The sequence below is a fragment of the Mustela putorius genome, unplaced genomic scaffold (genome assembly GCF_011764305.1).
Source record: "Mustela putorius furo isolate JIRA1106 unplaced genomic scaffold, ASM1176430v1.1 tig00000421_pilon_pilon_pilon, whole genome shotgun sequence".
Lineage (NCBI taxonomy): Eukaryota > Metazoa > Chordata > Mammalia > Carnivora > Mustelidae > Mustela > Mustela putorius.
Genome location: NW_025421375.1, coordinates 14,962,540 through 14,989,916, shown reverse-complemented (window position 1 = coordinate 14,989,916; position 27,377 = coordinate 14,962,540). Strand labels below are relative to the sequence as shown.

Sequence of the window (27,377 nt, the reverse complement as noted above, 5' to 3'; positions counted from 1 at the left end):
CTGGCTCCTTAGAGGAATGGGATACAATATGAAACTCAAATTTGTTATTATTAATTTCTCACTTTGTAAACATGCTGTATTTACATTAGTCAATATGTCAACACGACAGCCCCAGGAATAGGTACTATTGCCCTCATAGTACAGATGTGGAAGATGGAAGTACAGAAAAAGTAAAACCTTGTTCCAGGTCATGCTGCTAGTAAATGGCACAAGAGTTACTTTCTCCTGCCATGCTGCCCCTAGCCTCTGTTAGGTGAGGAGCCAAAGAAGTAATGTAGGTTGAGGAAAAGACCTTCAAGTTTTAAAATGTAATTTAAGAAAGAGTTGTAATTGCCTTCCGTCAGAAAACCGAGGTGACGGAATTTCCTTTATATTTTTACTACTCTTGAAAAGTGAAAGATTTCTGTAAGTTGTTGAGTAGTTATATCGATGATGGTGTTTCAAAGAAATTGAAAGTTACAGAAAAACTGACACAGGAAAATGTGTGCTGTAATTTTCCCATTCACCTTTGCTGTAAAATGAGAATTTGTGGCAGGCTTCCCCTATACAAATACCCTGTTGTGGCTGATGACATAGTTTAATGGAACTAGTACTAATTCTTTCTTTATACCTAACTGGCCTACCACTTGAATAACTTGAGTCTCATTTCCCCATTTTTTACTTCTATCATGAGGTTGTTGTAAGAGTCCATGGAAATAAGACATGATATACGGAAAGCACCTACAATTCTACCTGGCACAGGATGTATATTCAATAAATAGAAGCCTTATCAAAGACCTATGCATAAAGATTTGTAATTAAAGGAACGTTTACCTGAAATATTCTCTCCATTCAACATTACGTTAATTTAGGCTCAAGCGTATTTTATTTGTGTAGAAGGCATTTATTTGGGGGCAGTTGCAGATTGCTGATTGAAAACTTAAGAATTCCAGTACAATTAAATGCATTCACTTATCAATGGCAGAATGCATGCTCTTGTGTTCTAGAGGCTCAAAAGAACCATTAGACTTAGTTGACCTAACTATCCTACCTGAACATTTTCAAACACATTTCCTCTGGTGATTGCAAACCAGTTAAGCACTGTGTTCCTGTGAGTCAGATTTGCTTGGGTTATTCAACAGTGACTGACACCCTGGGAGGCTATAAAGCATTCTCTGTGTGGCCTTCTTGCTTCCTGAGTCTTGCTTCTCTATTGGTAATAATCAGCAGCATTTCAGTGGGAGCAGATACCATGCCTGCAGTTGAAGATTACATTTTAACTCTGTGTTGTGAAATGGGGGGGGCGGGGGGCGGGGGAGCCAATTTTCAATGTGAGCTTCTGAGAAGCAGCCTTCAGCCATCCTCAAGTCCCAATGTGTTTTCACTTTTTGATGGTGCAGTAAAAGCCTGTGAAATTAAAGAATGCAATGAAGATATGAGGCCAGAGTCTCCAGCATAAATAGACAAAGGCTCCCCCCACAGCACCGTGGGAAGGGAATGTAGGCCAGTCTTAAACTATTTCCGATTAGTCTGCATCCTGAAAACACCTGCAAAATTGCCCATGTCCCTCCTACGTGGCATACTTCTCCATTCAGGAGTTTTGCATTTGGACGGAAGCTCCCAAACAAACAATCCCAAGTTTCACCTTACATCCAGTTTTGACTGGGGTTAAAAGGTTTTTGTTGTTTCTTAGGGACAGTATTTTTGTTACATATGGCCTCATTTCCCTGTGCTTTTGCTCTGAAATAACCCTATATTTGCTTCATGTCTTACTCACTCTAAGATAGTGAGTTATTATCCTCTTTTAACCTCAGTATTCCCATCGTAATGTGGGGATCGTAACAGTTACACTGCAGACATTTAAGGATCACAGAGAATATGTGTATGTCACCCACTGCTTGGAACATCGCTGATGAGCTTACATGGTAGTGAGATATGTAGGTTTATTCACTAGTATTCTATTCACTAATTATCAGGCCAAGGAAAACAAGACTTTTACCTTAGGTTTGTTCATAAGCCTTTTCATATTTACATTTCTAGGCCATTTGTTCTCAAGCTCTAAAGTGTTTACAATAACCTGGAGAGCTTATTAAATAAGTAAGGAACAGGAGGTTGTTTTCAGGATCTTACTTCCATAGAACACGATGGGGTTGGGTCCTAACACCCACATTTTGCCGTTAACTGAGGCTTAGCATTTTTCTTTCTTGAAGCTTTAAGTTTCACACATTCTAATTCTGAAGTATTATTGTTGTAGGTCAAATTGAACAACTTCAGGAACAGTTACAACAGTAACTAAGAAACAGTTGAGCTTCAGAAATGATTCTCTAGGGCACCTGGGCGACTCAGTGGGTTAAGCCTCTGCCTTTGGCTCAGGTCATGATCCCAGGGTCCTGGAATCGAGCCCCACATCAGGCTCTGTGCTTGGCGGGGAGCCTGCTTCTCCCTCTCTGTCTGCCTTCCTCTCTGCTTACTTGTGATCTCTTTTTCTCTCTCTGTCTCTGTCAAATAAATAAATAAAATCATTAAAAAAAAAAAGAGAGAGAGAGAGAGAAAGAAAGAAATGACTCTTTGCACTTAATTTGCAAGTAGGGTGGATTCCATGAACATATAAGTTGATAGAACAAATAAGGGTTACATACATAAAGCTTAAAAAATGTAGGGTTAAATACATAAAATATTGTCTTAGTTCATAACAGCTGGGGTTCTGATTTGGCAGATACTTACTGGAAACCTTCTAATAACCAGTGGATTTCATAATGCATTCGTTTATCAAATCTTAATTCTGGTCCTTCTCAGTAGTTAATATCTCCCTTCTGCAGATAATAAAAAGAGGGTTATAGAAGTTACTGTCACATCAAGTTCTGAAGTTAGGAAATGATAGGGCCAGGTCTCAATCTTGGCACCATGTCAGTGTGCAACTACAACAGCTGCTTCGTAATCCTAGGATAATTCAATTTTTCAGTCATGAGAGGTTTTGTTTTATGGCAGCCAACAACATAAGCACATATGGGAACAATCAGCCTGCATTTGTTTTGTGTAAGCTTCCTAACACTTAATTCACCCTCACCTGCTGAGTCAGACTTTGAAAGGCAGCAGCGGAGTGGGCTTATTTCATCTGCTCTGTAAGCTACTCAGAAATTCTCTGAAAAAAATGTCACCTATCTTCTGCAAATTCTTGTTGTTTTTCACCAATGTGCTTGTTGATTTTCATTAATTCTGCCGAGTGTTTGAATATCCTTTCTCCATTCAAATGACTATGAGAGATACTCCCCCTCCCTCCCAGTTCAATAGGGGGGCATATAATGTCCCTATGAATGATGTTTCTGGTCTCCTTTGTACCTAGGTTTGGCTGTTTGTGTCTATGTTCTAGCCAATGTAATACGAAGTACTATAGTATCTGCTATTTCTTGGTCATATCCTTATGGGGTGGATATGCATCTTCTTTCTTCCTCTGGTAACTTGGAAATTGAATGTGGAATGGGATATTCTGCTGAAATCTTGTATCTTACAGACCAGGACCACTATCTGAAGGTGGTAGAACAACAAAGAAGGAGATGGGCTTCCTGGCTTAATTTATAGAGCGGAACGGTCCAGGATTGTTTCGACACTGAATGATGTGAAAGATAAATAAGCTTCACTTGTTTAGCCATTGCCATTGAGCCACTATACACGGTGGGACATGCGTCCTAAGGAATCGATGCGTGCTTCTGCAAATGTGTTACCCACTGAATGCCCGGCATACTGTGACTCCTTTGGAAAGTCAATCATAGCCTGAAAAGAAGCAGAGGACCCTAAATGAAGAACACTGTTGTAGTTAGCCACATATTGTGTACCTAGATTTTGAACCATCTCACCTCGCCCATTTTATTCTGTTCTGACCACCTGCCTCCAGCCCTGTTTTTCTTTCCGTTGACCCTCTTCTAGGACTATACATCAATGTGATACTTTTTAAACTCTCCTTGCTATGGCATCTCTCTTTCATGCATTCACAGTGTGAAGAAGGCAGGTGTGAGACCATAAGAATAATGAATCCTGAGCAGACCTTCAGGTCCTGGTCCTGCTTAGAAACATTTGGAGTAAACTTTTTAAAAAACACGTCAGGCTACCCAAATAAAACTTAGCTACAGACTACATGAAGAGGACTTCCTAGATTTCTGATACAGAGTTAACAGTGTCCAAATGCACACAACCTATAAGATTTTCTTTTTCGTCCCTTGCCTTTCACCGAACACCTCCTCCCGTCTATCCTCATTTGCATGCAGGACAAAACTAAATTTTATTTTATCACATTTAGTATGTCTCCTTGGATCTTTTTTAAAGAACACTTTAAATCTATAGTTACTTTCCTAGTAGCCAAAGAATGCCTCTGTGTCTTATGGATGCAGTGTTCTTCTAGCTCCATAATCTAGCCTTGAGTTATTAATTCAGTTACAGTTTTGCTACAGAGAATGCTCCTTACATGCTCCCTACAAGGATTGTTTGTTTTGACACTCAAGGACCCTGCCTGAGACCCCTTGGATCTTTATCTTGCCCCCTTTCTTTTTTTAGTAACATATAATGTGTTATTAGCCCCAGGAGTACAGGTCTGTGAATCACCAGGTTTACACATTCCCCCAACCCCTTTTTAAAAGATTTTATTTATTTCCAGAGAAAGAGTGAGAGAGAGAGGGAGTGAAAGTACAAGGAGAGGGAGCTGCGGGCAGAGGGAGAAGCAGGTTCCCCGCTGAGCAAGGAGACCGATGCCAGATGTGAGGCTTGATCCCAGGACCCTGGGACCATGACCTGGGTTGAAGGCAGACCTTTAACTGCCTAAGCCACTCAGGTGCCCCTGTCTTGCCCCTTGATACTAGAGTTTGTGTGCCTTCTGACTAGCATAGTGCATGCTTAGTATATGCCTCATACTTAAAATATCCAGTATTTTATAATTCTCTTTATCACTCCCTTGATGCTGCTTCTGTTTTTGAACATACTTGCAAGTACTTTCAACTCCATGCTCTACATACTGTATCTCATTTAATTCCCCTAAACTGCTGAAGTGTAGGTATAATGACTGTACTCTAGTAACTCACTTGGCAAACATTTTCTTAGCTCTTGTGTCATGCATTGTGTTTCAGGCAAAGGAAAGGAGAAGCCAGTTGCTCCCTTTCTGAGAGGGAAGATTAACAAAATAAGTAAAAACAAACAAAAAAATAAACAAAACTCACACACACACACACACACACACACACACACACACAACATCTTTTAAGTGTAACATTATACAACTTAAGCCTTAGGCAAACTACCTTTTAAGTGTCATAGTATAAAACTTAAGTCTTAGGGGTTAGAGAGCTGGAGAGAAGATTGCTCAGTTTTATTGGAAGAGGAAGAAGGGGCTAAGATCAAAAAATATTTCACGGACATTCTACTTCATTTGAATGTGGAAATATGAGGAGACAGTCTCAGACAGATTAAATGATGTTTTCCATCATGGCACAGCTAGTTAATGGCAGAAGAGGGGCAAGAACCCTTCCCCAGGCCCAGGTACTTCTGAAGTCCTAGCCGGGGCAGTCAGCATTCTTGCTGCTGAGTTCTCTGGGTTTGGCTATTTTTGTAATTGAATGCTATCCACAAGTCGGTACTCTGCCCCCACCCCCTCATCACTCTTCCCCTTGCTTCTCATGCTTGCTTCTCAGTTATAGTCATACTCTAACTTAGGTGGCAGAGATGATATACAAATTCAGATGTTTTGCAAGGAAACAACTTCCAAATCTTGAGCTTCCATATGGACTCTTTCCTAAAAGTGGTCCAAATGAGATTCCAAGTATGGAATGCCAGTCCTGCTTCCCACCTCCCCTTCACAAATGCTCCTCTTTCACTTTGCAAAACAAAGGCAAGCTTCTAGCTCTTGGCCTTACTTCCCCGGGTAGGCCATCCTGGGAGGAAACATCTCAAAGATAATCAACCAGGGGAAGATCCAAGAATAAAGGAGAGCCCCCAGAGGGACAGTTCCAGGAAAGCAAAGTAAGGGGTTCCCAAAACAAAGGAAGGAACATCTGATTTCATTCAGGTGGAAAATCCATGTTGTGCTACTGTCCTAACCTACAGGTTGTCTACCACTTGATCAGCCTTCTGTTAACCCACTGTACCTTCTTTCAGATTCCCTCTTAAGGATGGAAGCTTCAAATAGCTATATACTCAAGGTTTTACAGATTTAAAGAATATATATTTATAGCGTGTGTCAAGTATGTAATAACCCCAAAATTACATGCTCTGGAGGCATATAAACATATGATAAATTTGTGTTTGATGTCAACTTTCAAATGTGTGTGTGTGCAGGGTGTGTGTGTGTGTGTGTGTGTGTGTGTGTGTTTGTTTTCCAAGTTATTTCAAAGAAAAATATATTTGAAGACCTCCTCCCAAGTGTGGTTGCTTTACTGCGGAGCTGCTGAGGGAGGGTAGAAGGAGACATATGCCCAGGTCTCCATCACTTCCTACCTCCAAGCATTTTTGCGTTTATTTTTGATGTTATTAGATAATTTGCCTTTGGGATAATTCAAACGTGAATAGCAACCCTTAGAAGATAAATATTACCCAAGTATTTTATAATGCTATTATTCTGTTGCTGATTTGCCGTAATTTTTTCATTAAACAAATTAATACGTAATTCATAGGCCACTTATTTTATCTGAGTTTAAAAACACTGATGCATATAAGAGGTTTTAAGACATATGTATCAAATGAGTGAATAAAGGAATCCTACTGTAAAAAGCAATATGATAAGAGGTTTAGATCTTTTTTGAGAACGTGAGAGTAATTATACTATTCTATGTGAAAGCATTTGTCTAATTTTGAAGATTTACTTTCTGATTTAGTGAGCTTACTTTATCTTGGCTGGGCTTATCACACAGTATTAGATGATTTAATTGCGTAGTATCGTTATCGTGTGCATGCCAAGGAGGCACTTGTGGTATTGTCATCATGTGTCGCTCCAAGCTGTATCACACAATCGCTGAGAAAGGAGTAAGAGGAGAGCCTGTTTCTTCTCAGTTTTGAGGAATGACAGTAAAATTGTAATTGCAGCATAATTAAATCTGTATATCTAAACGCTGATAAATACCCTGCTGTCTGAGAATTCAAAAGAAGTGTCAGGACTCTCAGCCCTCTCTGGCACTGGTCACAGTCTCTAAGATTTTTTTTTTTTAATAGCTTTTGCAGCTAATGACTAGCTTGAAAACTTTCAAGAGGATTTTGCCACTTTATATCCCATATTAAACTCCATTACTGAATCAGCTTATTTCCCTTCAGCAGTATTTTTTTCTTTCACTTTCTTTTCTCCTCCTACCCTCCCCTTCTCTCTCTTTTTTGTGGGGAGGAAGAGTGGCGGTAATTTGGGGTGAAGAGGTAAATATGAGTGTTCCTTTTAGGATGCATTAGTCAATTTTCTTCTTTTCAGGGGCATTTAAAGCAGGAAGTGCATAAATAAAATTAATTGCATAACTCTCTAGACACCTGTCAAAACCTTGACATGTGCAGTCCCTATAATTGGCATTGTATATTCAAAGTAAGTTTTGCAAACAGCAGGAGCAGGAGCTGCATGAGAGCTGCCTGTTAAATAGGGGTAATCAGCAGTAAATGGAGGGTCTGTCAGCAATCCTTCATAGTTATAGCAGCCCCTAGCCAGAGTCTTACAAATCCGCCTTCCTCATTCTGATTTCTTGCACATGTACATACACAAAGTCTTCGGGCCTGTTTTATGATTTCATTAGCCACTGCAGTCTTGTTAAATGTCATGGCATATATCCAAAATAAAACAACTGTTAGATAAGATAATGCTAGCTTCAATGACAAACAAACCCCAAGATTTGTAATAGTTGAAGCACCAGAAAAATTTATTTCTTTGTCATTTAAAGTCAAAATTAAGGTGGCTGGTACATGGTCAACTATTGCTTAAGTAAATAGTCAAAGATCTGGTCCCCTTGCATTTCATGGCTTGCTGTTTTAAAAATGTGACTTTTGAGATCATCCTGTTTCATTTCATTTAGCTGGTAGAGGGGGAAATGATAAAGAAAACACGTAGGGGTTTTTGTGCACCAGGCTCAGAAGTGGTAGACCACACTTTCACTGTGTTTCATTGGCCAGAACTCACCAGTACAGTGGAGGCTAGGAAAAGTAGCCTACTTTTGTGATCGGGAAGGACAAATTATACTGGGCAAATAGCTAACCAGGATCATGTAAAACTTTGAAACTGCAGTCATCAGTAACTGTATAGAGCGGAAGAAGATGACCAAAAGTATAGGCAGACACAGGGAATGGAGAAATTATAAAACGTAACATAGTACTTCACTAATGATTTTTATAATTCTATTGATCTACTCATGCAGAGTGAAGAATGTTGATTAGTTTTGCAGCTATCGACAACTGAAGCAGTCACAAACAATGCTGGGCCCCATTAATACAGCTTAATTCTTACAAAGACTAAAGGAGAAGTTGGTGTATTTATTCTTTTTTGTTTTTTTAAAAATTTTATTTATTTATTTGCCAGAGAGAGAGATTGAGAGAGGAGAGTAAACACACAAGCAGGGGAAGTGGCAGGTGAAACGGGCAGAGGAAGAAGCAAGCTCCCCATGGAAAGGAGCCAGATGAGGGACTCCATTCCAGAGTCTTGGGTCCATGACCTGACCCGAAGGCAGACGCTTCACCATCTGAGCCACCCAGGTGCCCCCTGTTCTATTTATTCTATTTCTGAATCTAGATTGGATTGTAGAAGACTGCAGGTCTTAAGAAAGGTATATCAGCTTTTAGCTCAGAAAGAATTCAGAAGGGTAGAGATAGAAATGCACTGCAGTCACTCATTCATTTATCCCCCACGTTTATTAAGTACCTTCTATATACCAGATACTGTATTTAGCCTTGAAGACAGAAAAATTAGTTAGATAGAACCTTTGCTCTGAAAACTTCACATGTGAGAGAAGCAAACCTGTAAAGTAATAAGTAATTATATTATCACAGTTATACTTCTATAAAGACATAGTTGGGGGAGTAATTACCTCTGCCTAGAGATATCAGGGAAGACTACATAGAGTAGATGCCATTTAATCTGGGGCTAGAAGTATGGGTCCTTTCAGGCAAAGGAGATACTTTTAAGGAGCTTTAAACCCATGGTCAAATATATGAAAAAGCATGGCAGCCCAGGGGAATGAAAGAAGATGATATAAGCAGAAGTGGGAAGGTCTTTTGCATCCTGGGAAACAGAGGCTTTGTAATAGGATGTTGGTACCTGGAAAGCCAGTTTGTGAACAATGACACCAACCTCCAGCACAACTGGGATAGTAGGTCTTTGAGGAAGGTCCCAACAGAGGGAAGAGTGAATGATCACTTCTTCATCTCAGCATCTTAGAGTCTTTAATAGCATTCTAGCTGCAGATCATAAGGCAGTCCTCCTCACTTACCCCATGATCACACTTTCTGAACCACATGTGTTCCCAGTCAACTGGGAAAGGGATATACAGCTACACAGGTAGAATTTGTTGAAATTAGATAAGTATAGGAAAGTAATGAAAAAAAAATTTGTTGACATTAAATAGAAGTTGGCTGTACATAAATATGACAGATCACAGTGTCCTGCTACTGAACAGTTCCTATTTAGTGGTTCGGTTTCTTCCTGAGATCTCTTATTTCTTAACATTATGTATTGCATGAAAACAGGATGAGCAAAGTCACGGAGATATGAAATAGAACAGTGTGTGTTATAGTATATAGTATGTACCGCTTAGAGGAGAGAGATGGATTGAAGAAGGAATAATTAAGTACAGAAGAACCAAGCTTAAATATTTGGAAAATTCTCAGCTATCCACACTGTGAAAAATGAGAAAGCGTATTTTAGAGACAACAGCAAGGTGTGGCTAGAAAATCACTTCAAGAAGGGATTATCTCTGTATTTTATCAGCCATCCCATCATACCTCAGGAATAGAGAGAGGATTATAATAACAGACAGTGACTGCTGATTTGAAAAAGGAACATAGGCTGAATGAAATAATGGAGAGCTTTTGGATTTCTGGGATTTTATAAGGCAAGAGAATAGAGCTCTCCACTACCCAGGTGTGAACACTCCTTGTCCTTCAAGAAAAGGAAAGAATGACTCTGAGGGTGATTCAGATATTAGCTCAGGGCCTTAGACGCAAGGCCACCACCCATGGCCAAAGGGGCAGATTCTCCAACAAGTGCTGAAGAGGTATGACCTCTGCCCCACTGGGGCTCCTGCCCACATAGACCTGGAGGGCGGAGCATAAATCCGAAGAGGATTATTCTCGAGTCTTAATATTTAATGAATATGCCTTGTTAGGTTTTGGACTTGAAACTATTCCCCCTTTCTTCTTTCTGACGTCTTCCTTTTGGAATGGTATTGCTAATCCCGTGTTTGTTCTACCACTGTATTTTGGAAGCACATAACTTGTCTTGTCCCATAGATTCACAGTGAGTAAGGAGTTTTCCCTCAGGATCGGTCATACATAACGTCTTACCCATACCAGATTTAGATGATATGTAGATAAGACTTTGGACTTGGAGTTGATACTGGAGTTGGTTAAGATACGGGGGGCTGTTGGGATGGGATGAATTACTATGCTCCTGAAGGACATGAATTTGCAGGGGTGTCAGAGAGCAGAATGTTACGGACTGAACCCATTCCTTCGAAATCCATAAGTTGAAGCCTAATTCTCAATGTGACCGTATTTACAGATGGACCCTTTAAAGAAGTAACTAAGGTCAAGGGAGGTCATAGGGATAGGGTCCTAATCCAATAGGAATGGTTTTCTTAAAAGAAGAAGAGACACCAGGAGTGTGAACACATAAAGCAAAGGCTATGTGAGGACACACGAGGAGGTACCAGTCTGCAAGCTAGGAAGAGAGCTCTCATCAGAAACCAAATCTGCCAGAGCCTTGATCTTGGATTTCTAGCCTCCAGAACTGTAAGAAAATGAATTTCTGTTGTTTAAGCCACACCAGCTCTGGTTTTTATTACAGCAGCCCTTGCTGGCTAATACAATGTGTTCAAATGTGACTGACTAGTTATGTAATAATAATAGGAAGAATATTATTAGTAGTATTAGTAGTATTACTAACCACCTACCAGGTAATATACCAAGCCCCATATATATATTATCTCATTAATACACTCAAAAACTCTTGGTTAATAGTTGTTGTTATCAGTATTTTATAAAAAAAGTAGTTCAGGCAAAATAAGAAAATCACTGTATTCCCAAGCAGTAGAGAACTCATGGTCATTCCACTGTAATAAATCTCCGTGTGACCATCTGCAATGAGTTTGATTTTTCTGAGTTTCAGTCTTATCATTCATTAAGTGATAATGATATGTATTCTGCTGTCTTTTGAGGGTTATTTGCCTGGTTTAAGTAAAATAACAAGCAAGCCCATTCTATGCACTCAAGTCATGAATATCTCCATCAGCATCAATATCATATGTTTGTGATCTTCTGTGTCCACTCAAATCACTGACTTTTCACAAGACTTGTCTCAAGACCTCACAACCACCCTTGTCAAATTACCTTCCTTCAGAATTCTCACATGTAGCCTTTGTTCTGACCGCTGACTTGTCATTAGAAAAAGGGTTTGAACATAAAGCTTTAATGGCATTCATTTCAGGTGGTGAAAGAAGATTAGTTTCCTATTGATTTCACTGAATTTTGACCTCTGAAGGATATTAGTAGAAATATTATGTAAACTTATTTGTCATGAATAAAGGGACTGGACCATGAAAGAAATTTATCGGTTTTAATATTAATTGTATTCATGTTGAGTTCCATGCCTTTTTCTGCTTTGCTCTCTGTCTTTGTAGAACAAAATATGTATTTTGTCTAATATGATTCTATTTTTATACATTTTAATTAGCTACTAGAACATAGTACTTTCTTTTTTTTTTTAGTAAAGTCTAGCTCTGTCTTTTTCTCTTATGTTATAACTTTTTTTGAACTTTATTGTAGCAGATCATAAATTTAACAATAAGAAACAACTTTCAAAGATGTTAAAACTAATGAAGATTAAAACACACACACACACACACACACACACCTATAATTAACCCCTTTATACATCCAAAGCACATATTCCCTGGCCAGGTTGGTTTAGATATAGCTGCTAATTGTTTTTTATCAAATGAATATGAACAGAATCCTCACTATGCCTATTTTGACCCTCATCATTAATATTAAGTCTTCCCACTTTGTATGCAAATATTAAAAAAAAATGATTTGAAGTGTTTGTATACATTAAGACTTATCATATTGCATTATCTAACTTTTATGTTGCTTCTTCCTTACTATCCTAGTCTAAGTCTTCTTCTATATTTTAACTGTAGGAGAGCAATAAAATGGAATAAGAAGGAAAAAAAAGGTCATATAACAGAGTACTGCACTAAGAGCTCTTTTTTTTTTTTTAAATACTTTATTTATTTGACAGAGAGAGGTCACAAGTAGGCAGAGAGGCAGGCAGAGAGAGGAAGGGAAGCAGGCTCCCAGCTGAGCAGAGGGCCTGATGCGGGGCTCCATCCCAGGGTCCTGGGATCATGACCTGAGCTGAAAGCGGAGGCTTAGCCTCCTGAGCCACCCAGGTTCCCCCTAAGAGCTCTTTTTAACACAGAATGGTTTGACAGTTCTGTTTGAGACCACTTGTAAGTTAAAAAAAAAAATTCATGCTGTTATCCTATCTGAATATCTTCATAATTGTAAAGTTATTGGGAAGTTTGAAAAATGAGAATCCTTTATCATGAAAAAGGTATTAATCCTTAATGTCAGTTGCTGAAAATATCTCCTAAGAACTTCTAAGTCACAAACATATACTCATCCTCTTTGGTATTTTTGGTATTTAATCTTGGGAGAAAAAAAAAATGTATTTTTAAAACAAAAACCAAAGACCAGTATTGATGAGTATCATTCTCTTGGATTTTTGACACAGTTTCTCTTAAGGAAAGAATTATAAAATGATGTTATAATTCTTTAGCAAAATCAAAACCAGTATCAAACCTCAGATCTCAGGAAACAGAGAACATTCTCTTTTAAATAGACAGCATTGTTATCATGATGGATTTATTTAGCAGACAATAGCTCTATTACTGAGGCAATCTGAATTAATCTGAAATTGAATCACCCCTTGCACAAACTGGGTAAATTGAAGCAATTTTAGATTAAGACATGTAAATATCATGTTGTAAACCTTAAACTGAATTCGAAATAGACTGAACTCTTTATTGTTTTACATTTTTATCCTTTTCCTTGTTGCAAATAGCAAAGTTAACGAGAATTTTTTAAATGTATGAAAGAGTATGTATGTTGGAATACCAAATATAGATATTTGGTATAAATGATACCTGAACTTTTTTAGCAATTGAAACTATTTCCTTCTCCTTTAACACAGAAAGTCTCATTTTTATCATACTCAGCATGAAATTGTTTACAGCTTGTGACAGAATGGAAAAGACATAAGCCCTTGACATCAAAGTTATTAGTCAACTTGTCAGTCAAAGTCAATTAAAGAAGATGCACAAAAATAGGCATTTATCTGATGGACCTTCCTAGCTTGTATTAGTCATTTAGAGGCTCTTTCTAAGAGACTCATTAGCTTGTCTATTTGCAAATGATTGCCAGTATCTGGGCATACTGCCTTTTGGTTCTTTTTTTTGCTGAAGGATAATGTTCTCTTGAAAGACAGCCATGTTGATCAGCATAAAGCAATGTAAGAGGAGTTGAAAGTTATGTGTGTGGACCAAAAATGATTCAAAGAGAAATACAACATGTTTCAGTAACCAGGGATGGCTACTTATTAAACAGTTAGCATTTTCACAAAGCCTAATGTATCTTCCTCCCCAAATCTTCATAGTGACCAGGAAGAACTGGTCAGTCCTGTCAGTCTACCTCTTTCCTTCCACCCCAGGTATTTCTGTATCCTCATAAAATCTTTGGTACCTGCCTATGTAAGCAGAAAGAGTTAGGGGTTTCCAAAAGATGAAAGAGAAGTAATTTTAGCCCCCCAGCTGTTTTCCTTGATCTGTGCCTATTTGCCCAAGCACACTTGTTGTAGAACTTTCTAGGAGGTATCGGAATTTTAAAAAAAGAAAAAAAAAAAAGGCAAAAATTTCAGTAGTTAAGGATTTTAAGAGAACAAAAGGAATGCAAAAATTAACAGTTTCAACCAGGCCAGGAAATAGCCTCACTGGATCAGAGACAATAATTAAATCAGCCATATGTCTCCCAGTGCTGTCTCCAAAGTAAGTAAGGCCCCACATTCCTTTCCTGAGATCACCAGCTCAAGACCTCCACAGAGCTTGCTTGTAGCTCCTTCCTCTTTTTCCAACTGTTACCTTTCTTCATTATAATATTAAAGTTTCTGCCTTAGGGGGGATATAAGCTTCATTAACATAACATAGAATGCCTGTATAGGCTTATTTTCTAACTACAACTGAGCAATCTTATGCCCACATTTTCCTGTAATGACAAAGTTCCCTTTTCTGAATATTCATCCTAGCCCTACATCAAAGAAAACTACCACTTTTACTCTGAGGGTCAGAGCTCTAGAAGTTATGCCCTGTGATTGCTTTATTTGCTTCAAATAAAGTTTCCTTTGTGTGACAGCCCCACCTGGTATAGTCATGATCTGTAACTCACCCAGGAGTGAACTCATTAGTTGAGTTACACCTGTAGACCTACTCTATAGCCCCATCAGATTTCTGTCCCTGTAGCATATACATGGATATGTCTTCTCTTGCTACAATCTTGTCAATGTGTGAACGCAGAAGGAACAAATTAGTTAACACTAAGAAATGTGTTTGGAGGGGCGCCTGGGTGGCTCAGTGGGTTAAGCCGCTGCCTTCGGCTCAGGTCATGATCCCAGAGTCCTGGGATCGAGTCCCGCATCAGGCTCTCTGCTCAGCAGGGAGCCTGCTTCCCTCTCTCTCTGCCTGCCTCTCTGTCTACTTGTAATCTCTGTCTGTCAAATAAACAAATAAAATCTTAAAAAAAAAAAAAAAGAAAGAAAGAAATGTGTTTGGAAATGGCTGTGGATGAGTTAGTAAAGAGTTCTTATGGGGAGTAAGAGAGTTTAGAAATACCTGGGTCTATATTCATAAAACTTTGTAACAAGATGTTGGCAGGAAGGAGAAGAGACCAGAATGAGCCTCTGGATCTTGACTACAAACAGGATATGGTAGGAGGAAACACAGGCTTAGTTGGAGAAAGGTTGCATTTGAGAGGCTTGTTAGACAATTAGAGGAAATATTTTGGGACTCAGGAAGCTCTGAATGAAGGTAAAGATTTGAAAGTCATTAGATTTGTAGGAGTGTTAAATGAAATGATGTTTGTAACATGTATGGCACAAAATCTTAAATACAGTAAGTGTTCAATAAATAGCAGTTATTGTTCTTGGAGACAGAATAAAGAAGGTGGAGAGTTGGATTACTATAGAATAGATGTTGATCTCAAGAACTAAGTCAGATGGACAAAGGCTATAGAGAGAAAGAACTGAAGCCATGGGAAATAATGGTTACAATGATGGGCCCTGGGTGGCTCAGTATGTTAAGTGTCTGATTCTTGATTTCAGTTCACTTCATGTTCTCAGGGTTGTGACATCTAGCCCCTGCACTGAGCTATGGTCTGGGTATGGCGTCTGCTTAAGATTTTCTCTCTTCCTCTTGCCCTTCCTCCTCTTCCCCAACAAACAAAATAAAACTAAACTAAACTAAACTAAAAGAAAAAAGTCTGCTGGACTGTAAGAACCAGGAGTATATGTTGATAAATATATGTTGAATGTGAGTCATTCTTGCTCAATGAAAACTAGATTGCCAGGTCCTCCTCCTGACTTTTATTTTTTAAAGCACCTATTTGATTTACATTGGGCTCATTTATCAGTATTACCTCAACATAAAAATATTTTTGCATTTGAAATTATTGACTAATACCATAGTTGCTAATGAGTTACATTCTAGCCCTGTGTTTTTCCTGAACCTCACCTTGGAACCAAACAATTTTGCATGCCTCTGACAAGGGCATATACCATGCCTCTGACAGGGTTCTCATTTTCCTTTACTTCCCCTTATGAACTCTGGCCACTGACGGAACATGAGGTGGTTAAGCGCAGGCATGTGAAGTGTGGCCCCAAGATGGTAGCAGAACACCTTTATCAGAAAAAAGCCAGGCCAACAGGTCTCTCCTTGCATTGCAGATCTGTGTGATGGCATGGAGGAACTCAGGAGCAGGGAAAATGGATCGTACCTGCCCAGATGGAGGCAGAAATGCTCATGGAGGTGTTGTAAAACACGCTTCTAAACAGCAAAGAGACACTGAGCTGTCTGCAGGGAAATGAAAAAGAACAGCAAATTAAGCATGGCATGGTTATTCACTGTTTTATATTAGTGTCTCTAACTCCTATAAATGCTGCTTAGGGTTTTCACATGCTCAAAACTGTCATTTAATCTGGAATGATGTCGTTACATATTTGAGAGTCATTTTGAAAACTTACTAAAAAGGATCTGACATCCATACCATAGTGTATACGTCTGGGGACATGGCAGCAGTTTCTTTGCCACTGCAAGTTTAATCTAAATCACCAAATATCTAATTTATCATGAAAAATGAAGTTCCAGGAGGAGGTTTTTTTTTCTTTTTTCCCCTCCCTCCTCAGTGTTATTAAACAATTTGAGTTCTGCCAGAAGAGGGAATGGCTCATGTAGAAAATATTTAATTGCCTGCATTCATATGACAAAAGTGTTCTGAATCTAAAACAACATATAATGAAAAGCAGTGGAGTAATATTGCCCAGAATCCTCTTCTCACAGGTGAGTGACTAATCCCTAAAGACTCTGTGGGCAAACGTTGGGCTACAGATCAGAGGGAGGGAAGCCTGGCCCTAAATCTGCCACCAAAATCTCTCCCTCCTTTCATATTCCTCCTGTTTCCTGTTCCCTTGCCTCCCTTGCTCCCTTCCTCCATCATTTTCCAAGTGTCTACTATGTACCTGCCTCATGATAGCTACTGGGATATGAAGGTAAAAGTTACCTCTTCTGCTTTAAAAAAGGGATGGGGAATATGACTGGGGGTCACATCATACAATTCATGTCCTTTGCAGTTCTCCTGCTCCGTGATTTTCTGTGATTTTTCTGCTGTTCAAATGCTCATCACATAGTCAATATCATTCTTTTATTTGATTACTTACAGAAAAGGACTCTTGAGTGCAGGGTCACAGAGCTGACTTGGCAAGAGTTCTAAGTGTATTCAATAAATATTACGAAGTACTTATCTATGCCCAGCATTGTGGTGGGGGACCATCGTGGAAACAAGCACCAAGTGAAATGGGGGCACCGAGTAGGACCACACATTCGTTTCCTAGGAATTCGAATGAGGGTTTCTGGAGAGTGGAGGTCTGTGTCTGACGGCTGAGACCAATTAGGCAGAGTTAAGAGACGGCAGGTGGGGGAGGACTTCGCTCTGATGCCTAAGATGTAAGTGAAGGACATTCAAGACAGAGAACAGCCTGTGCTATTGGGAATGCAAATTGTGTTTGTCAACTTGCCAGTTATTGGGCTTCCCTGCAGCACAAAGCAAAGAGGAGCAAAGCAAAGATAGCTGACCTTGAAGTTGATGCAGAGAAGTCAGGAAGAGCCCTTCAAAGGAGTCTGGGATTTATCTTGAGGAAAAGGAAGAGTTTTAACACACATGATCAGATCTGGATCTAGAATAATTAATTTAAAAATAAAGATCTTATGAGAAAGGTGTTACGAGAGTGTGAGGTGGAGATCAGACATTTCTAAGTTAGCTCTTTCCAAGCAAGTTAAGTTTGTGTTTTCGGTATATATCTTACTTAGTCTCAATCTCAGGAGGGCCAAAATTTACTTTTTATAGCTCATACAAATTGTATTCTTGACTTTGGATTTCTGCAGTCTGGAAAAACATTAACTGAAGCCATTGGTAGATTTAATCTTTCTCCAGCTCTGCAGGCTTGGGCCATGATCCCCCAGATATTGAAATATCCTCCGTGTAGTTCCTACAGGTTCAGCAGTCAGACTTGTGGTCTGGGGCTGGTTGCTAACGCCCTGTGTCGAGGGTGTCCAGTCCCGTTCTTCTTCTGGGTGGCTGCCACTCCTGATGGCAGTGGGTACCTGTGCTCAGGGTATGGAGCACACCTGTCCTCTCTTCAGCCAGCCTGAGGTTTTCTCGCCCTTCGGGTCCTTTCTTCCACTCTGCTTTTTCTATACCACCTATCCTTCCTAACATCAACAGACACTTCCAATTCTCCTAAACATTATGGCTATTGAAAAATAAAAGCTAGAAACAACTGAACCTAACCTGGGCTCTTCCAGGTGGCATATACCTCCTGGGACACCAAGACATACAGTGCTGACAAACCACCTGCATTAGGATAAAAGGAAAGGAAAGGAAACACGGTAAGAAAAAGCCAAACAAAACAAAGTAAATATTTCAAAGTATCATTTAGCTTCACCTGCTTTGCACACTGTTTCCTTCCTTGCTTTCCAAACTGTATCCCTTGAATGTCTCAATTTAGTCTCCACATTTGTTTTATTCTTAATAAGACTTCTGATTTAATGAGCGTTTCCTTTGTGCAGACCACTTTGCTGACCTCTTCCTGTGCCGCAGCGATTTGCTGGTCTTCTCTCCACACCACAATTTACCCCCAGGACTGTAGAAATTCACTTGAACAGGCCTACAGGGCTGGTTACACTGCACAGAACTTACTGCCCACCCAAACTCTTCTTAATTTCCTCATTGTTAAGAGAGGGGATTGTATGGTGTTATATCAAAAGGGCTCTCTGGTTAAGAAAATGTTAGGGTGGGGGCGCCTGTGTGGCTCAGTGGGTTAAGCCTCTGACTTCGGCTCAGGTCATGGTCTCAGGGTCCTGGGATGGAGCCCTGCATCAGGCTCTCTGCTCCGTGAGGGCCTGCTTCCTCCTCTCTCTCTGCCTGCCTCTCTGCCTGTCTCTCTGCCTACTTGTGATCTCTCTCTCTGTCAAATAAATAAATAAAATCTTAAAAAAAAGAAAGAAAGAAAGAAAGAAAGAAAGAAAGAAAGAAAGAAAGAAGAAAATGTTAGAGCGGTGCCTGGGTGGCTCAGTCCGTTAATTGCTTCCGCTCAGGTCATGATAGGGAGCTGGGATGGAGCCCTGCATATGGCTCCCTGCTCAGAGAGGAGCCTGCTCTCACCCTCTCCCTCTCCTTGCCACTCCCCAGCTTCTGCTTTACCTCTCTGTCTCTGTCAAATAAATAAATGAAATCATTAAAAAAAAAAAAAAGAAGAAGAAGAAGAAGAAAGAAAGAAAAATAAGGGGAAAAAAAGATGTTAGAACTCTCTTTTTAATTATTTCCCCCATTGACCCTGGAGACACTTTTCTCCTGCCTACTCTGTTTTTCATGTCCTGGCAAGTGTAAGAATCTTAGAAGTGTAAGTTTCCACTTTCACACCCTCGTTTGGCAGAGAGATGTGCTCCATGTCTGAGTGGGGGCCTGAGTGGGAGCCGCTAAAACTATGTGGTGAGAAGTTCTGGTCATTGTTCCTGCTATAGCTCACTTACTTTATGAATCAAGTAAGCCTTTGCAATTCATGAAGCTTAGCTACAGCATGGCTTTCCATGGAGACATGAGTCTGTGTTCTCAACAACCACACGACACAGTCTTTACTCAAGATTAGAACTGCCTATATTTAAGATTCCCTGAACAGTTCTGTAGATGTAATAATCATCCCACCTCTCTTCCCTGCAAGGAATGAGAACTCAATTATTTTCGCAGTTACCAAAGATGTTTTCTTTCTTTTCCTTTTTCAGTAGAGCATCCAATGAGGCAATCAGTTTTACAGTGTAGAGTGTTACTTTTTGAGAACAAGATACCGAGATCCACAAAAGTTTTTATACCCTTTGGTTTAGTGATCTTGTTTCTAAAAATATATCCTAGGAAAATAATCCCAATGTACAAAAAGCTATATTCATCAAGTTTATTAAAGTATGTTTAACAAAACAACAAAGGACTATAACTTAGACAACAATTTCCCAGAATAATATAATAGCATAATAGTTAAGTAAAATATGGCCCTTTAGACTGGGGGAGATTATGCTGAGTGAAATAAGTCAAGCAGAGAGAGTCAATTATCATATGGTTTCACTTGTTTGTGGGGCATAAGAAATAAGAAATAACACGGAGGACATGGGGAGATGGAGAGGAGAAGGGAGTTTAGAGAAATTGAAGGGGGAGATGAACCATAAGAGACTGTGGACTCTGAGAAACAAACTGAGGGTCTTGGAGGGTTGGGAGGTGGGAAGCTGGGTGAGCTTGGTGGTGGGTATTATGAAGGGCACGTATTACATGAAGTACTGGGTGTGGTACATAAACAATGAATTCTGGAACACTGAAAATAAATTTAAAAAATAAAAAAAAATTTAAAAGATATGGCTCTTAATGATATATTATGAAATTTTAACGGTGATGCTTTAGAAGACAGTGATATCATGCCAAGGTCTGAACTTGTAGTCATGGTATGATACAGTTAAATTTTGATTTTAAAAAGACTGCAAAGATACAGTTCAAAAAAAAAAAAAGCTGATGAGTCACTTTAAGGTAATGAGATTATTAGTGTTTCCTCTGTATTTTCTAGATATTTCTGTATTACATCTATAATTAAATAAAAATAAGTAATTGTTTAAAATATTATAATCAACTAATACTCGCAAAATATTGAAATAACTGAACTTATTTCTCTTACTAGAGAGGACTAGAATCATTTTGGGGATAAGCACATATAGAGAAGTATCATGGAAACATTCAATCTGTTTGATGTGCCTATTGCTATCATTGCTAAAGGGAAGTAGCAAAACAATAAACAAACATAAGGTCATAAGTCACCAAGGTTTTGGTTTTATATGTTTTGTCATTGATTTAAAAAAAAAGGGATGATTGGGGCACCTGGGAGGCTCAGTGAGGTAAAGCCTCTGACTTTGGCTCAGGTCATGGTCCCAGGGTCCTGGGATCCAGCACCGCATTGGGCTCTCTGTTTGGCAGGGATCCCGCTTCCCCCTCTCTCTCTCTGCCTGCCTCTCTGCCCACTTGTGATCTCTGTCTGTCAAATAAATAAATAAAATCTTTTAAAAAAATGGTCGATTATAACCAACCCATTAGTACTAATACTTTAGTACTAATTATTGCTATTACTATTAATAGTAATATTATTATTATTACTATTATTTAGAAACTAACAGTAAGAAGTGGCTAGGTATAAGGATAGGTATATTTTCCTTTCAGACCAATAATAGAATAATATTAATAACCATTTAAAATTAGCAGAATTGATTTATTCAGTGAGAAGAGTACCTTGCCTTCTATAAATGAGAGTGTCCGTGGGTGTGTGTCCCCTTGGAAATGTCTTGTAAGAGTTAGTCATATGCAAGGGTTTGATAGAATATGGCATCAGTGAAGTCCTGTAAGACAGCAGGTGCTCTTTTTAAGTAAGAAATGTAACACACATTTACTCAAAGTACAGTTGTGGGTCTTCTGAGCTGAGAAATCTGGGATAGGCCATTGGGTGTGCCTGAGCCTCAGTTCCTGCAAAATTAGAGTAGGGGTACCCTACTCTATATTGTCAGAACTCAGTGGGATAATAACTCATTCCTGGCACGAAGTAAGTCTACAATAAATAATTGTTAACGTATCTCTTGAAAAGCCAGCAGAGCAAAATCACAGATGCTGGAGCTGAATCCCACCTTCTTGGCAGACAGCTTTCTGTCAACATACAGCAGTTTCCTTCTCTGGGAATACGAGCACCTGAAAATAGGAGCACTGGCCTCACAAAGTTGTTACGAGGAGATGAATGAACCCGTAGAAGGGACCTATGACAAGGGCTCAGCAGGTGTGTATTCTCATCAATATTTCATAGGTGAAATAAGGAAAAGAGAACTAATATTTATCAAAAATATTACACAGGAACTATTGTCTTCAATGCAGTGTTTATATCATCTCGTATAACCCTCACAGCAATCCTGAGGAGTAAGAATTTCACTATTTTCCAGACCAGGAAACAGAATCAAAGAATTACAGTCCCTCTCGTACACTCAGGCACCTCTCTCAATTGTTGAAGTCCTTCTCTCTCTATTTTCTCTTATCATTAGATTGGTTCTTTTCCTAAGGGAAAGATAGTATATGGTTTTTTTTTTTTTAATTGATTTATTTTACCATGTTTTTTTTTTCAGTCAGTTTCTTGAGAAGTGCTAGATTTAATTGGAAAAAAATCTTTGGTCTTATGTGGTGTGTATGTACAGTGCCCAAATACCTGAAAGCCCACGAGAAAGCACAGAAAGGAAAGCTGGTCTACTGATGGCAGACCAGATCTATCTAGAGCACTTCCACCTGCTCAAAATGCTAAATTAAATCATTTGAGGAATTTGTTCCTTAATTTTGGGGGCACTATGTGACAGGTGCAGTGTTTGTGCTGAAGATACAAGGCAAGCCAAAAGGATGTGATCTTCTCCTTCAGTAAATTTACAGTCCATTTTTAGAGACAGATGTTTAAAAAAACTAAACAGAAAATATAGACATACAAGTTGGGATATTTGCTGTACGAAGAAAATAAAACAGGTGCAAAAGGAAAAATAGCTCTGTGAACTGAGGCTAGCACAATTTTGATAGGCAGGAGAAGAAGGTTTCTCTGTGGAGGTGACATTTAAATTGAAACCTAAGGGGTGAGGAGAAGGCAATCCGGAGAGGCTGGGCAGAGAGCATAAGTAAAAGAGGTGTCTCTTGCCTAGACAATTAGAATAACCAAAATATGATTCACTAGAGTTATATTTCGGCAGAAGTTGAAGCAGGTGGTCTAAATTACTCTTAGAAATTTGTTAGGAGCACCTGAGTGGCTCAGTGGGTGAAAGCCCCTGCCTTCAGCTCAGGTCATGATCCCAGAGTCCTGGGATCAAGCCCCACATCGGGCTCTCTACTCAGCGGGGAGCCTGCTTCCTGCTCTCTCTCTGTCTTTCTCTCTGCCTACTTGTGATCTTTGTCTGTCAAATAAATAAATAAAATCTTTAAAAAAAAGAAAAGAAAAGAAATTTGTTAAATAGTTTGAGTAGAATATTATATATAGCTTTGCATTATAATCCTTATGCCCATTAAAAGTAGGTGTAAATGAATGTGTCCCAGCATTTAGACCATCATACCTTTAAAACAAATAATACATGCCTGTATCCCCCAAAGGGTGAAAATTTCTAAACTTCTCCTTTTTGCTTACAGGGTTCACTCTACTGTGTTTTAAGATTATCTTTGGGGTATCTGAGTGGCTTAGTTGGTTAACTCTTGATTTTGACTCAGATCATGATCTCGGGGTCATGAGATGGAGCCCTGTGATAGGCTCTGCACTCAGTGGGGAGTTTGCTTGAAATTGTCTCCTCCCTCTCCCTCTGTTCCCTCTCCCCACTACTTGCGAGAACATGTGCTCTCTCTCTCTCTCTCTAAAAAAAACAAAAAGTCAAAAGATAAAAGAAAGATTGTCCTAAAACAATGGCTGTTAAATGCCAGTGTGGTTGAACTTCTCCATGGTTGTTCTGACCTGTGAACAAAATGGTTTCTTTTGAGGATGTCCAGGTAGAAAAAGGTTGTACACGACCAGGCCTTCCTCATTTCCCTGCTCTTTTAGGCTCTCCATTTCTGCTCAGGAGTTAAGCTCCTTCAACCAAGTGTTTCTCTGGACCCAAGACCTCTAGCCCAAGTGCAGTGCTTGGAATGAAGGAGTTCTGTGTTCTTTAGCTGTTCTTGTAGTGGCAAGCCACTGAAGCTTCTGTGGATGACCCTTATTTGTTTTATTTCTAAACTGACTTCAGATAAAAATTGTCCTCACAAAGTTCAGGGATCTCAAGATCACTCTCAGTTTCTATCATTCTCTAGAAATACTCTGAAATCATTAAAAGCTATCATAGTTATGGTTGTGGTTTATTATTGCAAAAGGATACAGGTTAAAAATATGCCAAGAGATGAGATATATGGGGTAGAGTCCAGGAGGATTCAAAATGTGAAGCTTCCCATTGTCCTTTCCCAGTGGAGTCATGGACAGCAGTAGTTTTTCTGGCTTTGGTATGTGACAGTACACAGGGAAACCCACAGTATCAACCAGGGAAACTCACTTGAACCTTGGCTTCCAGAGTGTCTACTGGGTCATGGTCACATTGACATGGTTGACTACCTTCATGCCCAAACTTTGTTCTCCAGCTCCTCCAGATGTCAAGCTGACACCATAGGACCCAAAATTCTCATGATAAATCATACCCTTAATTCTATCATCTGGCCAACACTGCCATATAAGAGCAACTGTCTTCTCTTGAAGGACATTCCAAGGATTCTAAGAGATCACCTCCTAGAAGCCAAGGTCAAAGGCAAGACCTCTCTTTGGATAAGGCTAATTATTTATTATACAGTCTTATTCCTGTATTTCAGACACCTAAAACATTTATATACAGCAAAGTTATAACAAACTTTCTTAACATAATCTTGATAAAAGAGAGGGGAACATAACATGCATTGATAGTCATTTCCCTCCAAGCTTCTATAGATAGAATTCACTGATAGAATTGCCTATTATGTTGCACTCTAAATCAGTTGTTTTTGTTCTCCGATAGGAAAAATAATCATCTAATCAGAGTGGTGAGCTTGCACAAAGAACAGAGGTGATGAAAAGTTTGAGAAACTGAAAGAAAGCCAGGACAGTAAAAGCACACTCACACTATTTAAACAGTCACTTAACACGTATTTTCTATGCATACTATATTTTTACAGTAAAAGAAGCTAGAGAAAAAAAATGTTATTAAGAAAATCATATGAGGGGCGGTGCCTGGGTGGCTCAGTGGGTTAAGATTCTGCCTTCGGCTCAGGTCATGATCCTGGAGTCCTGGGATTGAGCCCCATATCCGGCTCTCATCTCAGCGGAGAGCCTGCTTTCTCCTCTCTCTCTCTGCCTGCTTCTCTGCCTACTTGTGATCTCTCTCTCTGTCAAATAAATAAATAAAATATTTTAAAAGAAAGAAAGAGAAAATCCTATGGAAGAGAAAATACATTTACAGCACACGACTGTAAAAATCTGCACATACACGGATTCATGCATGTCAAGCCCATGTTGTTCAAGGGTCAGCTGTAGCAGTGTGCTGTGTGCTTCTCCAAAGATAAATTTTTCTAGGCTAAGTGTGATTATTTGGGTCACAGAACAGCTAAAGAACACAGAACTCCTTCATTCCAAGCACTACACTACACAGAAGTGTAGTCCCTACCTCTTTCACCCCAACTCTTTCGCTTCTTATCTCCAATACAGAACTGGTTTATTTGAGCTTGCCAGGTAAATAGTTATTTTATTTCTCTCTTCCTTCAAACACTCTTTGGTCACTTATTAGTTAATATTTGGCCCATTTTAGAGAGGAGCTCTGAGGTGTCTATTGTTCTGCCCAGAAGTCATCTGGTTGCTTTTACAACTGGACCAAGTTTTTCCCTCCGGTACCTCCTTCATTAGTAATTGTTAGTTGATAGCTCCTGAGTGGGAAGCTTCTTTCTTAGGCTGTCTGTATTCAATTGTCCCGTGAGTGGCCTGTTCCCATCCTGTTGTATGCCAAGCAATTTATTTCTTGTTTCCTTCCAGGATTCACTCTTGTAACATGCCAAACCAAGTCCCAAACAGATGTCTCACTTTTTCAGATGCTAGGCGAAGTATTTTTGGCTGATTGGTTTTTAGTGGCCCTCAGAGGCTAAATGATTTTTTTTTCTCTTATTTATTTTCAAAGCTTCTGAACATAAATTTGTTTGGTGAGAGAATCCAGATTAGTAATCAAGAAAGGAATGCTACTCCAAAAACAAACCAGCCATCAAAAACTTGGGTTTAAAAGCCAAGAGTGAGATTCTGAGAAGTTAGATCTTTCTGTGAATGAGCTGACTTGAGCACTCATTAAGAGCCCGTGTCTCTAGGGAGCTCGGTTGGCAACTTTGCAGAACTACTTAGGGCACTGTGATTGCCATCATCTAAGCATCTACAAGAGAAAGAAAATAGGGGTAGACACACTTGCAGAATGCCCAGTCAACGAAATCAATACGAAAATGATCTGGAATGAATACATAGATGCCATTGTCTTCTATGTATAAAGATGTGGAAAGAATAACTCCTTGGTAATTCTGTATTTTCCTAGAAATGGTAACTGTAGATAGATGTTTAATTCCTTGGGATTGAAACAGCCTGCCAGGTATATATGTACATACACCTCTCTATGACTTTCTTATGGTTGCTTTCACAGATTGCCACACTGTTGCTGGCTTTAAACAACAGCACACACTTATTCTCTTAAAGTTCTGGATGTCAGAAGTGCAAAGTCAGTTTTACTGGGCTGACATCCAGGTGCCAGCAGGTCCTAGCTTCCGTAAGAGGCATCAGGGGGAGAATCCATTTCCTTCACTTTCTCAGTGTCCAGAATTCATCACTTGCATTGTGTGGTTTCTGGCACTTTCCTTCCTTTCCACAGTCAGCCCAACAATGTAGGTACTTCAACCCTTACATTGCCTTTCCTTCTTTCTTTTTTGGTAATCAGATCTCCCTCGGCCCCTCTATTATAAGGTCATTTACGGTCCACCTGGATAGTCCAAAGTAACCTCTCCATTTCAAGATCCTTAACTTAATCACATCTTCAGAGTCCCTTTTACTACGTAAAAAAATATTTACAGTTCCAAGAATTGAGACCTGGATATCTTTGAGCATGACCTATAAATACCCCAGGGTCCTTGCCTTACCTGTGTCACCGAGTAGTGTCACAGCCTAAAATAAAGTATGTGAAGTATTTTGTAGACTGTAAATACATAAAGCACTAAATACTCACTTTTTCATTCATTCATTCATTTAGTTATTCATTTTGATCCCATTTAGCGTTTTAACCTCTGAGGTTATGTTGGAAATAAATAACAGAGAGATCATTTTAATTTAGCCATGATTTACGATAAGATTATTAAGCAGCTTAATTATTTCCTGTGGTTAGCTGCTCTTCTTTATAGAGCAGAAAATATTTTTGTTTTCTTAAAGAACCTTACTGAACCTTACTGAATCTTGCCATATGTAAGCTTGAATGTTCCTTTTGTCTTATGTATTAAGTAAATTCAACCACTTGCATAGAAGCCAGACTTCTGAATTTAGCAATGAGCCCAGAAACAGTGGTGCTTTCATCTGTTGGGATATTTTGTGTTACAACAGACAGAAAATAGTTAACACTATTTAGAACAAAACAAAACAGGGTTGTACCCACTCAGTAATTGAAACACCCAGGGTAGGATTGGGTTATCCAGTGAGGGTCAAAGCAGGAAACAGATGGAACACTCAGGTTGGGTAATTTGACAAATAAGTGTTCAAG

The 27,377-nt window shown here is 39.3% G+C and overlaps 1 non-coding gene across 1 annotated transcript in view; it reads left to right on the top strand.

Moving 5' to 3' along the window:
- LOC101687264 overlaps positions 1-27,377 on the top strand; it is an 870,167-nt gene that overhangs the window by 229,374 nt on the left and 613,416 nt on the right. The gene's annotated exons all lie outside the window — the stretch shown is intronic.